A 12605-nucleotide genomic window follows, 5' to 3' on the forward strand; every position below is an offset into this window, starting at 1 on the left:
GTTTTACACTGCTAAATTAAGGACAGCTAGCGAAGATAGCCCTCGTGTAGCTTTGCGCGAAATTCAAACCAAACTATCTGTTGTCTGAAAGACTGTTAGGAGGAAGAGGTCATAGAGAACCTGACCCTCCAGGATATGAACTTTTATTACCCAAATACCGACGATATTCTTCTAAAGACTGTTTGCAAAGTAGTTTGACTTAGCCTCTCCAGACTTTTAAAGGTGTTACTGTAAGATAGCTGGAAAGTTAAATAGGGTAATATACGTTTTCAGTGTTAGCATTTTGTAAATGAATGACAAGAGGTTTGTTTCCTGTTGTTTAAACTTACAGTCTAATTATGTAACATCAATGAAGAAGGAAGAAGACGTAAGTTATGTGAACTGTTATTAGTATATGTTTTTATCTAAGTGTTTCGTCGTCCTTTAGAAGCAATAGCTTAAAAGCTAATAATTCTGCCGGATTATTGGAAGAATGGAAACAATAAGTCACATTGTTCTTGCCTTCTTAACGGTTTCTAATCACCGACTGTTTTCACAGGCTGTGACTACGAACCAATTGCTCAACAATTACTTGTTTTCCATTTTTCGTTATTACCTGTGAAACAAGGCTTAGTGGCAAACGCACACAGCAGGCCTAAATGCAGTATAACGTAGTAATGGCACACCGACTCGCATGCTAGTCGTCTGCAGCATGCTCACGTTCATTGGAACTGTAGCATTTTAATAAAAAAACGTTTTATCTTTGATTTGTTTTCTTTAGTTTCTACAGTGATTTAACCTTGTTAAATAGATCTAATTGCTTAAATACATTTTTCATTTTATAGTGGATTTTGACAGTATTACACTTTTATTTTGTTTAGTTAAACTGTAATGTTCAATATTTTCAGAACCGAAAGCATTTTATTTTTTAAAAAAGAAGATGAATTTATGGGTTTACTTTGTGATATACGGAAATGTGTAAATTGTAATGTGTGTCACAGTTCTAATAAATAGTCAGCAATCTCATACTGGCTGCCTGTTGCTAAAGTAATTGCCTAGAGAATGCCGTATGTATAATTTACGACTTCGTTGAAAATATATATTGCTGGAAAATCTTTTTCAGTTAATCATTATCAATAAAACGCCTCCTATCTTTAAGATATTTTAGTTAGTTTTTGAATTTCGCGCAAAGCTACACGAGGGCTATCTGTCTCTAATTTTGCAGTGTAAGACTAAAGGGAAGGCAGCTAGTCATCACCACCCACTGCCAACTCTTTTACTACTCTTTTACCAACGAATAGTGGGATTGACCGTCACATTATATCGCCCCCCGGATGAAAGATCGAGCATGTTTGGTGTGACGGGGATTCGAACCCGCGACCCTCAGATTACGAATCGAGTGTCTTAACCACCTGGCCATGCTCGAGCCTGATATTCCACAGCAAACTGAAATGAAATTCCTTATACTTTTACCTGAAGAAGATTGTCTCGTCCACCGGATGGATGTTATTACGTTTATGTGATTTCTAATCTTGCTATAAAGTTCGTGGACTGTTACGTACAGCTACGTTATATACAGGCAATGAAAAACTATAAAAATAGTAAGTAAATATAGGGGTGGCTGATATCAATCACACAAAAACGATACAAACAAGATAGTAGGAATGGCGTCTGTATCATCCCTAAATTGTCTATTAATAAGCTACTGCACTGTGTATCTGTGCCATTATGCCAATGCCATCCACATTATCCGGTTTCATCGTTTTTGAAGGAATGATATTAGCCAGCTCTACGTTTACTTACTTTTTGATAAGTCTTTCTTTGCTTGTTTGCTTATTTTTTGATACAGTTTTTTCAACAGATTTAAGAAGGCTGTATTTTTAAACAAGTTCTAAATACAGTGAGGTTTCATCTGTAATATTCATTGTCTATTATTAGCTGGTAATTCCAATTTCACCCTATGTTTTAACTATTTAAAGGAACACCACCTTACCATAAGAAAGTTACCTTCAAGGGGTAGTGATAAGATCGTTTATACTGAAATTATGATTTTTAAAATTACTACTAGTTAGTAGCACTTGTAAAAGTGTATACTCTGTTTAAAACTGTTACCTCAGTGGAACTGTTTGACGCCAAGTCTTTTCGTTAACACGTAATAAGAAAAAAACAGAGGAAAGAAGAACTAGAAATGACAACATTCTGCTATAATATTTACAGACATTACCAGAACTTGTGACTTAGTCAATATATAGATATTGTTATAAAATAAAACACTGTATAGTATTGTATTGTAAAGTTCTGATGACCTATTAGGAAAATATTTAAAATAACATTTCGATTAACAGTCCAAGCCATCCATCCCTACATAGACAGTGCTGCCTCCTGTCTCATACTGAATGATTAAACACGTTAAGAAAGTTAAAAATTGTATACAGGATAGTGTTAGAAAATATTCCCCTTCATTCTTTTCATTGTCAAATCTTTACTGACCTCCTTACATTTTAGTTGCATACAATAATTTGTGGAAGGTAATAATTGATTCATTTAACTGATGAAATACTTGTACCCTTAAATCCAATAGTAAAAGCCTATAAAAAAGTTATTATATTCCAAGGTGTACTTTTATTTCTCATTTCTGATAAAAAATTAAACAAAATAGTCCATGTGTGTCCTCGGACAGTTTAAATAATGACGGAACACAAATCAGCCAGCTGTGGGTTTGTTTCTTTTTAGTTAAGCACAAAGCTATTTGTGCTCTGCCTAACACTGTTATCGAAACCCAGTTTCTAGTGATGTAAGTCTGCAAACATACTGCTGTGCTGCTGGGGGGGCCCGACTATGGGTAACAGGATTTGGTTGTTTTGTTGAACTTTGCACAAAGCTCTTCGAGTGCTATCTGTACTAATCGTTCCTAATTTTGAAGTGACGGGCCAGAGGAAAGGCAACTAGTTAACATCACCCACCACCTCCTTTTGAGCTGCTCTTTTACCAACAAATAGTGGGATTGACCCTTATGTTAGAACACCCCCACACCTGAATAGGCGTGCATGTTTAGTGATGGGATTCGAACCTTATATGGCGAGTCGAGTGCTCCAATTATCAGACTATGTCAGGTTTGTGTGCATTTGAAGTCAAACATCTGTACAAAAGGAGAAATGAGCCCTCTTTCGGGAACTTTCTTTCCCTCCTTCTCAGGCAAATTTCTTAAAATTAAATAGCCCTTTTATACCGTTGGACAGTTTAATGTGACCATACAAAAAATATGGAAATTTTAAAAGCATTAGCATATGAACTTTTGTGCCAGGAGGAACAGTTATTAATCTGCAATTTTTTGACTCCTAGGTGGGTTATAGGAGTGGTGGTTTGTTTGTTTGTTTTTTTTGCACAAAGCTACTCGAGGGCTATCTGTGTTAGCCGTCCCTAATTTAGCAGTGTAAGACTAGAGAAAGGCAGCTAGTCATCACCACCCACCGCCAACTCTTGGGCTACTCTTTTACCAACAAATAGTGGGATTGGCCGTCACTTTATAACGCCGCCACGGCTGAAAGGGCGAGCATGTTTGGCGCGACCGGGATGCGAACCCGCGTCCCTCAGATTACGAGTCGCACGCCTTAACACGCTTGGCCATGCCGGGTCAAGTGGTGGTCAAATCCCATCATTTGATATGACAAAAGCAGCCCAAGAGTTGGCAGTTGGTAACGTGTACTAACCAGCTGCCTTTCGTCTATTCAATTACTTCAAAATTAGGAACAGCTTATGCGGGTTGTTTGATCTGTCAACACTAAACTTCTACTTCGTGAGTCATTGTTTGAAAGGGACGGCAGTGTAGATATTACGGACAGAAAGTATCGTTAACAGCGAGGGTAACCAACAGATAAGACAATGCATTATAATATTTCTAACTAAGAAAATATACTTAATTATTTATACTCGTTAAGAAGCTGAGTTTTAGTTTCCCAGATACCTTACTCTCATTGGAAATTAATATTAACTGTCACCGTGTTCATCCTTTACACTAATTCAAAATATCTAGCTAGAAAATAAAGTATAATGTGTAGTATTTACAATTAAAGCAAAACAAAAAACAACAACAAACCCATCGCCGTTTTATTACTGGTTTAAAACAAATTTATTAATAGACATTTAACTGAACTTTTCAGGAGCAACCATTACACCTAATGAATTTTTCTGTGTTAAGACGTATTTATATTTCTACGTTTTAGACATTTGATAATTTGTTATAGATTGAACAGCGCTACGTTTTAAGAATAAAATAGATTGGGCCAAAGAAATTATTGTAACAATAAATGTTTTCTTCTCTCTATATAGTTCTGATTACGTGTCATTTTAAGTAGTGTTTTTTGTATGTTCCCTACCCTTTAAAGAAGCTTTAATAATGGAATAAAAGGTATTTTTGTAAATTATGCTGAGATATATGTTTTGTTTATCAACCAGATTATGCAAGATTGTGTATACACTGTCTATTAAACACTCCCATTTTCCCGGGCGTCCGTCGAAGACACATAGCCAATCAGAAACTTACGTCACCCCAACGCATCCGCCTTCGTTACGGTACGGTAAAACAACGCTATCGATTCATCGTTGCCAGGTGACTATGTCACCATGTTCGTCATGTGACCCGTGGGAAGTAAACAAAGGTTTCACAGCGAGAAAAACTATGTTCTAACATACAAGCAGCAGGTATCGGAGGACAGGTAACTGAGTGGGAGAAACGTATGTACGGTAAGAAACGTATTTCATCGTTGTTGTTAAGATTGTAAGGTTAAAACTAATAGCGTTAGATGGTTAGTTTGAATCAAACTCGATATTGTTATTGAAACTCCATGTACTTAAAATATTATATGAACGAATAAATATTAAGCAGTTTTGAATAAAAGCATACAATATTAAAACAACAACAAACACTCAACTTACACCACCCAGTCATCACCAGAATATTGCATATACGTATTTGATGTTTGATTAAATAAACTGTTTTTAAGATACGGTTACACGTTATTAATACAATGTTAGTCAAGCTTTCCATCATATGTTTTTAAAATTTTGATCTTAAAATGAAATGTTCTAATCATCTTTGTATTCGTATATATACTGATGCTTAGCTTTACATTTTTCAGTATGGTAGGTTATGATATATTGGCTGAAGTCGTGTTTCTGAAACAGGTCAAAGGATGTTTTACCCTTTATGATTGTCATGAAATGAGTTCTTAATGTTTTCTATACAAGAGACTGGTTCGCTGTTTATTTAAACTGCTTCTGGCCTCTAAAATACAATTTAAATAAACAGCTATTGCAATTTACATTGAATATTCCGTCTGTTTTTGTTATCTGTTTGTGTGAATTCCACGAACCGACAAGTTGTTTATGACGGACCGATGGTTAAGTGTTATTACACAATGGGCTTTCTATGTTGTGCTTACTACAGGCATTAACACTGAAAACTTGGTTTAGAGTTTCCATCAACAATAATACTATCGAGAGCAATATAATTTGAACATTTAAACAAATTGTTTCAGAACGACTGCCCACAAACATCACCGTATACTAACAAATTAGTTCAGAGCAATTATCCAACCACCACGGTAACACAGACAAATTAGTTTAGAGCACTTAATCACCACTACAGTAACACAGATAAATTAGTTTAGAGCACTTAATCATCACTACAGTAACACAGACGAATTAGTTTAGAGCACTTAATCACCACTACAGTAACACAGATAAATTAGTTTAGAGCACTTAATCATCACTACAGTAACACAGACGAATTAGTTTAGAGCACTTAATCACCACTACAGTAACACAGACGAATTAGTTTAGAGCACTTAATCATCACTACAGTAACACAGACGAATTAGTTTAGAGCACTTAATCACCACTACAGTAACACAGACGAATTAGTTTAGAGCACTTAATCATCACTACAGTAACACAGACGAATTAGTTTAGAGCACTTAATCACCACTACAGTAACACAGACAAATTAGTTTAGAGCACTTAATCACCACTACAGTAACACAGACAAATTAGTTTAAAGCACTTAATCACCACTACAGTAACACAGACAAATTAGTTTAGAGCACTTAATCACCACTACAGTAACACAGATAAATTAGTTTAGAGCACTTAATCATCACTACAGTAACACAGACGAATTAGTTTAGAGCACTTAATCACCACTACAGTAACACAGATAAATTAGTTTAGAGCACTTAATCATCACTACAGTAACACAGACGAATTAGTTTAGAGCACTTAATCACCACTACAGTAACACAGACAAATTAGTTTAGAGCACTTAATCACCACTATAGTAACACAGACAAATTAGTTTAGAGCACACACTCACAAATAGTATTACGTTTCCTTCTCTCGTTTCGTTTTTGAAAAATCAAATAAATAAAAGTTTTAATTTGGGTATAAAAAAGGCGTATTTACCGATTTTGTATACATATTTATCCTTTGATTTTATGCTGTGCAATAAATTACTGTCAAAAAGTGACGCAGAAAAAACAGCAATGGAAATAGTATTTAAACTTTGAAATCATCATATTCGTATTAAATATTCTGGTTATGTATTACGTCACTTCCACACTTAGTGACGTCACAAAAGGTGGATGTTGGACTTCGCGATTTTTGAGCCTACTTCCATCATTTTTTTAGTTTTACAGACTTTACATCCTTCCATTTTTGAAACTGGCAACATGAAGACAGCACCACATTAACTGTAGGAAGCAAGAACCTTAAAGACAGTAACAAATAATAATTAAATGTGTTTGTTAGTACAAGCACTCACAAGCAAGTTAAACAGATGAGAAAGTGGGACGTACTACTAGACAGGATCTTCGCACGTGTTCTGTTTCAAGAGTAAATAAAACCAAAATTAGGAGCAACAAATGTTTTATTTCTTGTTTTTGAAGTTCATGTGTTATACTGTGTTGTAGCCTACAAATTGCATATTTCTTCTCGTAATCCATGACATGAGTACGTTTTACAGACACCACGACAGTATAAATTCTAACGTTAAGCGTCCATTATGTGTCATCATTTTAGTGTTTACTATCTGACTGACAGAAATATACACTGTACTACTGTATAGTGGTGCAAGTGGTTAAAACAGGTGACCTCTACAGATGGCCTTTGGCCCCTTACGGAGAAATTATGGTCATTATATATATATTTTTTTTTCGTAAATAAAGACAGAAACTTAACTATGCTGTTAGGTATGCATAATTTAGAACGTTATAATTTTCCAATTCCACCTTGAATGCTTATAATTCTAAAATTGGTGTCCGATCCAATGAACGGACAAAGCGTAAATAAACAGTTTTTCAGTTTTAATACTAATTACCAAAAATGGAACCTTCTCATAATAGATGTATCCTTCAACTTAGATTAAAGAAATCAATTCAGATCGGAAAATGTGCACCCCGTGAAATTTTGATTAACTGCTTTATTCAAATAAGCGTGAAATGGTGGCTTTGTCATACAAACCTATTGCAGAGATTATTATCTATCTATGTAATATTTTTCTGTTAGCACACATAATAGCTATTTCTTGTACTGGACGGTTCTCAAATTCAACTTGTTAATTTTAAACATATGCTGACCAGTTTTTGTACGGTCACACTATAAGAGTGTTTGTGGCTGTTACAACAACCTCGTTTAAACTTAGGACCAAATGAAGCGTGTATTTTTATAATTAATCAATTTGCACGACTGTCCACGTGCACTGGCTACTTCAGAGTAGTAGTTGCTATGGTAACATAGTGTACACAATCGTCTTCCTTAATATAGTGTTTCTTGAACTGTTGTCAACCGTGTCTGTTGTTAACTGGACGTTAATGTCAAAGAACCTTTCACGTCAGAAGAATACAATAAATTAAATTGTTAGTGGAATTAAACACTTTTGGACTTCAGTTTCAAATACTCTTCCACTTCGCGAAAAACAAATTATCTTAAGAAACTGCAGCAGTTCTGATAGAACGTACTCTTGTCTCAAAAATTACCGTTAAGAAATAACGTTTATGAAAATACTTGTACATTGTACTCTGAAAAACTTTAATAAAGATACTTGTATATTGTACACTGGACAACCTTGATGAAGATACTTGTACATTGTACAACCTTGATGATGAATATACTTCTATATTGTACATTGGACAACCTTGATGAAGATACTTGTACATTGTACACTGAACAACCTTGATGAAGATACTTGTACATTGTACAACCTTGATGATGAATATACTTCTATATTGTACATTGGACAACCTTGATGAAGATACTTGTACATTGTACACTGGACAACCTTGATGAAGATACTTGTACATTGTACACTGAGCAACCTAGATGAAGATGCTTGTATATTGTACACTGAACAACCTTGATGTAGATACTTGTATACTGTACACTGGATAACCTTGATGAAAATACTTGTACATTGTACACCAGACAACTTTGATAAAGATACTTGTACATTGTACAACCTTGATGATGAATATACTTGTATATTGTGCATTGGACACCTTTGATGAAGATACTTGTACATGTACACTGGACAACCTTGATGAAGATACTTGTATATTGTACAGTGGACAACCTTGACAGAGATATTGTATATTGTACACTGGACAACCTTGACAAAGATACATGTAGATTCTTCAGTAACAGTACTGGACAATTTTGACAAAGATACTTGTACATTGTTCAGTAGCAACACTGGATAACCTTGACATAGATACTTGTACATTGTTCAGTAGCAACACTGGATAACCTTGACAAATATACTTGTACATTGTCCAGTAGCAACACAGGATAACCATGACATACATACTTGTACATTTTTCAGTAGCAACACTGGATAACCTTGACATAGATACTTGTACATTGTTCAGTAGCAACACAGGATAACCATGACATACATACTTGTACATTTTTCAGTAGCAACACTGGATAACCTTGACATAGATACTTGTACATTGTTCAGTAGCAACACTGGATAACCTTGACAAATATACTTGTACATTGTACATTGGACAATCTTGACAAAGATACTTCTGTGTTGTTCAATTAAATTGAAGAATTAGTTTTAATTTAACAGTTGTAGATAGATTTGTAAAATTATACACGGACTTTTATTTACGTCAGAATACTTTTATTTGTGAACTTTCACAGAAGAAAGTCCATGTATAATTCTACAAATTAATTTACCCACGTTTTGATTATTAAACAACAACGTTGTACGTTATTTAGTCATACCAATGTGCACTGTAGAGCATGTGATGTTTAACTAGTAGCTGGAATAGTGCGTACAATGTAGAGAATGTGTTACTTAACTGTGGCTGTAATAGTGTGCACACTGTGAAGCATGTGTTGTTTAACTCGTAGCTGTCATAGTTTCATAGTTATTAAACAACACATGTTACACAGAAGAACATGTTTTATCTTGTTGATTGACATTATGCTGTTAGGGTATTTAGCTGATAAAGCGTTTTGCATCAGAGGAGGTAATTTTTGTAGTTTGTTTGACGTATGCCACTTTTCTCACGGTTTTCGTAAGATTTATTGTAATGTTATCACTCGGAGAAATATTGAAGTTTCAATATATTTAATCATATAAATCTCTAATCGGACAATAAATGAAGGTAAACATTAAAGAAATACATATAAATATTTTCCTACAGTTGGTACTTATGAATTATTAGTTTTCTGCACGTAAAAAACGTTTCCTAAAGGGCTTGATCTGTGTTTTTATTATCATTTATGGCTTTGTCCAGAAACATCGCTTAAAATGGCTTTCACCAAAAGCACTTTTGTCCTGATAAGTGACCAAGAATAATATATAGTGACGTTTTTGTTTGGGTTCAAGATATTTTTTTTCAAAACACCCACCAAACTAATAACTAATGTCTTAAATTGTTCCATTATTTACCATCGTTTTGACAAATATAGTCTCCTTTAAGCACTGCAAAAAATTGTCTATAAATAGCTTATATAAAAGCTATAAGACCAAAGGATTAAGACAGACTATTTTGAACAAAATTGTGGTACAACCACGGTCATACCACTGTTATTGCAGAATTCTTTATTGTAGTCCTTCTCTTATATCTCCACCATGTGACATAAAAAATTAACATCTGTAACACATTAGGATTAGGTTTAGATAATAGCACAATTAGAGTTTCTCTTGGATATTTTAGTCCTTGTCCAATAAACAACGTGTAAGATGATGGATCGGGAAATCTAACAAGTTATATGGAAGTTTTAGTTCTGAAATTCACATTTTTTTAAACAGAGAATAAACCATCTCTGAATAAGTTCTTTTACTTTCAGGCCAAATTTATCGCTTTTTATCTGATTATTCGTAACTATTCTCGCAGGTGGTTAAGGTACTCAAATCGTAGTCCGAGGGTCGCAGGTTCCAATCCCCTCACACCAAACATGGTCGCTCTTTCAGCAGTGGGGGCGTTATAATGTGACGGTCAATCCCACTATTCATTGTTAAAAGAGTAACCCAAGAGTTTGCGGTGAGTGATGATGAGTAGCTGCCGTCCCTCTAGCCTTACACTGCTAAATTAGGGAGGGCTAGCGCATATAGCCCTCGTGTAGCTTTGCGCGAAATTCAAAAGCAAACAAACAAAACTAATCTGGAGTTATGTGGTTCCTTGTTACTTCTCTGTATAAAGAAATTTAAATTGAATTAATTTTTGGTGATTGAACATTGGAACAAAACACATTTCAATATATATATAGGTAGTTATAACCTCTAGAAGTAGGTTGATTTCGTTAAACTGTTACACTAATAACGTTCCCAGTGAGACAGTTACAGCGGTGAAGGAGTTTTACTATAAATCAAAGAAACAAGTGCAGAAACAATTTGTAGATAATTTTTTTTATGTTTTAGACAAATGTAAATGTTACATACGTACAATAGTGTAACGACAACGCAAGTTTACATATTATTATAATATGATAAAATCATTTATATCTTTTATATCGAAAAGACGAGACAGAGTTTTGCACCTGAAATAGGAAATAAAAATAAAAATATGATCGACAAATAATGCAAGGTACATTGTAGCTCCCGTTGAATCAGCTAAAGTTCGTTTATGGCTTTATGAAGCGAAGTAATTTTTCTGCCGATCTTTCGATTAGTGGGAATGGAGATCTTAATTTCCCAGAGGTTTAGGATTTTCATCTTAATGTTTGTGAGAGAGGAGGATGTTTCTCAAGATCTAAAGACAGCAACAGAATCACATAAAACAGCTGTATTAACGTACGACATTTGCCTAAAAGTCTATTTTCAAAATATTTTTTTCAGAAAATTAATTTTTATGTTTAATTGTTGAATTTTTCCTATAATTCAAGCAGAAACGAGCACAAAAGAATTTAAAACAAAAAGATCAGGCGCTCGAGACGTGCGTTTCTTCTTACTTTCCGTGTACAGATAGGAAACAATGTACTTGTCTTCCTGTATTATTCTGATCAAAGCAAGCTACCTGCATAAATCAGAAATAAAAAAAAATAACCTAGTGATAAGCATAGTTAATTTAATGTGTTTTTCTTACATAATTACTTATAATTAAAATGTGTTGTTTTATCACTTGGGAACTGTGACTGTTCGCGACATTTCCGATCGTAATCCCAATTAATATTAATATCTCACGATATTCGGTCATATTAGGAGATTTAGGTAGATCCTAAATACTTATATGATTAGAATGCTTTATTTCATCAGTTGGAAACTCTCTGTTCGCGATATTTTTATCCGTGATTCCAATAATATCCCTCGATTTTCGGTAATATTTATGTTAGCCCTAAATCAATATACTGAGTTATTTGTTAATGTTATAAATAAGTACAACTGATTTCCACCTAGTAACTGAATATTCTTCCAGATTTATAGTAATGAGCATGGATGCTTTATTCAACAATATGCAGACCACGAGCATTGCCTTTGTTTACCATGCATAACTTTTATTATTATATTACCAGAAACCTCCAGCGTGCTTCATTACATTTGAGGATCACACAAATAAGCACAGATGTTCTTGGATTGAAGGTTGAAAATATCATTAATTGTTAGGTAACTCAATTTATGACCTAAGATAAACTGGTCATAGAAGCTTTATGTAGTTTATCTGTTTCTCATAATTCGTTAATTTATTAATAATCGTTATTGTAGGTTTTAAGTAGTTCTTATTGGTATAAGCTATTCAATAATTGATGCATAATATATTATATCTGGTGTTTCAAGATCTCATATCTGTAACTGTAGGTGATAGAATGTGAAAGAATGTTCAATGGAAGGAGACTGTGTTGGAATCTTGAAGTCGATATCCCTCCATCTTTACCTCAAGCTTATTAACATGATTGATTATTTCAAAAACTACTTTCGAATTTCGTAAAAACACAATAGTTTATTAGTTCTACATCAGATGATTTATAAAAAATGCTTAAAAGCAAAACCTTCCCTTCTTTTTTTTACAGTTTGAATAGCATTTATTGCATAAACATTGTTTGTGAATTACGTTTGGCATTTCTAGAATGTAACTCATACCCCCTCTGGCAAAAGATTGTTTTAACTTGATATTCAACCAATT

At 34.1% G+C, this 12605-nt stretch overlaps 1 long non-coding RNA gene across 1 annotated transcript in view; it reads left to right on the forward strand.

The window, feature by feature from the left end:
• Positions 1–12605, forward strand: part of LOC143240006 (uncharacterized) — a 115956-nt gene that overhangs the window by 25856 nt on the left and 77495 nt on the right. The window contains exon 2 of the long non-coding RNA XR_013021501.1: positions 4435–4722. This is a non-coding gene — a long non-coding RNA (uncharacterized LOC143240006). The remainder of the gene's footprint in view (positions 1–4434; positions 4723–12605) is intronic.

This window comes from Tachypleus tridentatus, chromosome 13 (assembly GCF_004210375.1).
Source record: "Tachypleus tridentatus isolate NWPU-2018 chromosome 13, ASM421037v1, whole genome shotgun sequence".
Classification (NCBI taxonomy): domain Eukaryota; kingdom Metazoa; phylum Arthropoda; class Merostomata; order Xiphosura; family Limulidae; genus Tachypleus; species Tachypleus tridentatus.